We start from the raw sequence: 2,441 nt of genomic DNA, 5'->3' as shown, positions 1-2,441 counted from the left end.
GTCGTCTGCAGCTGAAGTTTGATGACTGGGCTTTTAAGTCTCTGCCAGGCTATGTGAGGCAGAGAGAAAGAAAGAAATAAAAACATAACTGCAGGTGTGAGATGTTACCTGGGCTCTTCAGGTTATTCTCTGTGGCTTCCCAAGGCTCCGTCTTGCCCTAGTTTCTGACACTGCGCATGCTCCTTCTTCTGGGGCTGTACTCACCCAACCATCTTCGAGCTTCTAATGGCTTCTCCTTGTTGTCTGTCAAATCCCTTAGAATACATGTGGGTGAGTGCCTCATAAGCACTTTGATCTGCTAACCAGTGCTTTTCAGAGTTCATGTCAGTAAATGGGGCACCGAGGAAGACTCGATGAACTCTGTGTCATGGACTGGAGTGGGACTCGGAATTTATAGAGGAACAACCAAGGCAGATGAAAGGGCAGGTGGGAGAAGTGATTACAGGTGATATGGACTGTCACTCTGTCCACCTAAAGAGTGGCTGTGTCTTACAGTATATGAAAAAGGGTCAAAGTCTTAGTCACTCAGTCTAATCTGACTCTTTGTGATTCCTTGGACTCTAGCCCGTCAGGCTCCTCTGTCCGTTGAATTCCCCAGGCAAGATACTGGAGCGGGTAGTCATTCCCTTTTCCAGGGGCTCTTCCGGACCCAGGGATTGAACCTGGGTCTCCCGCACTGCAGGCAGATTCTTTACCATCTAACCCTATACGCATATATAAAGCAGATACAACTCTTGTAAGCCAGAATAGTTGTGAGTCTCTCACTTGAGACCTAAATAGAGGGAGAGAGAAAAGGAGACTGATCAAATTGAATACTTGAAACGAATAATTATTTTAGGACTCCTCTGGTGGTCCAGTGGTTAAGAATTTGCTTGCCAGTGCAAGAGACACAGCTTCTATCTCTGGTCAGGGAAGAGCCCACATGCCACGGAGCAACTCAGCCTGTGCTCTCGAGCCTGTGCTCTGCACCAAGGGAAGCCACAGAAATGAGAAGCTGGTACACCACAACTAGAGCATAGTTCCATGCGTGCTGCAGCAAGAGAAAGCCCTGTGGGCAGTGACAAAGGCCCAGAACAGCCAAAAAAAAAAAAAAAAAAAAAAATATATATATATAATTATTTTAGGGTTTAGACTAGAGAAATTTGTATTTATAAAACATACATGATATATACTATATATATCAGTCATACGTATGTCTTATATATGTTGATATATACAACTTGAAGACACACATATACCTACACACAGAAATAAATAAATGCAGGTTTTTTTGGTTTGTTTCATTGGGCAGAGAGGGTATTATTTGCATTATCTTGCATAGAAATTTTTTCCTTCAGCAGAGAACCCCAGAGGTTGACCAGCCCTCCTCCCTCCCTCTCTCACTCCCTTCCTTTTTAATCTTATTATGGAAAATTTCAAGCAAACACAAAATTAGAGATAGTGGTATAATGATCCTTGATAAAGAGTTCCTTTAAATGGCTCTTCTTTGGAACATTTACAATACAGTTCAATTTACAAAAAAGAATTGCCTGGGAAGTTTAGAAAGGTTCATCTTTGTGTAAAGTGAAGAGTAAATATATTTTATGAAATTATCCTCAGGAGATATGTACACATGATAAAACTGTAGAGATCATGTCCTGACCTAGTATAAATCAGTAAATCCAGAAGAATTGCAGTCTCAGAAAGGCTCTTTCTCCACTGGTATGTTCTTTTAAAATTCAGCCTCTTGAGAATCTAAGTCTGAAAAGAAACACTGAAAATATTTGTTTAGGCCAATGCTTTTGGCCAGTTTGTTATAATGCGTGACATATGATGCAACTGGCCAATTATTTCAGTGAAATATTCAAGCTGATAGTTTTTGTTTCCCAGCAAATTGACTAGTGGTTTGACAGAATCAACCTTTTAAAGGATGATTTAGGCAGCACTTTAACTGCAATGTTATATGGCTCAATAGGAGGAAGGAAGGCATATTTGAAGCTGGAAGGGGCTCCAAATATAGGCTTTGTGGTCATCCAGGGGGCAGGGTGGATTGAGCAGGAGAACCTGGACTTTGGGTCACCACTGTTGGGTCCCAAAGGTAGAACTGAATTCCTAGAGTTGACAGATCATAGCCAAGAAGTGGGCTTCCCTGGTGGCTCAGATCGTAAAAAATCCACATGCAATACGGGAGACTTGGGTTCTATCGCTGGGTTGGGAAGATCCCCCTGGAGGAGGGCATGGCAACCCACTCCAGTATTCTTGCCTGGAGAATCCCTATGGACTGAGGAGCCTGGTGGGCTACTGTCCAGGTTGTCGCAAAGAGCTGGACATGACTGAGGGACTAAGCACAGCACAGCCAAGAGGTGGACTTGACTCAGGTTGAAAAGTTGAGTGTTAAAGAAGGCTGGTTTCTGAGGGGCCTCTGGAAGGTGAGCAAGGGAAGGGGCCGAGGAGAAGCATCT

The sequence above is a fragment of the Moschus berezovskii genome, chromosome 27 (assembly GCF_049115385.1).
Source record: "Moschus berezovskii isolate FMDL1 chromosome 27, NW_MosBer_1.0, whole genome shotgun sequence".
Classification (NCBI taxonomy): domain Eukaryota; kingdom Metazoa; phylum Chordata; class Mammalia; order Artiodactyla; family Moschidae; genus Moschus; species Moschus berezovskii.
The sequence above is the reverse complement of the archived record's forward strand: the minus strand, read 5'-3'. Positions refer to the sequence as shown.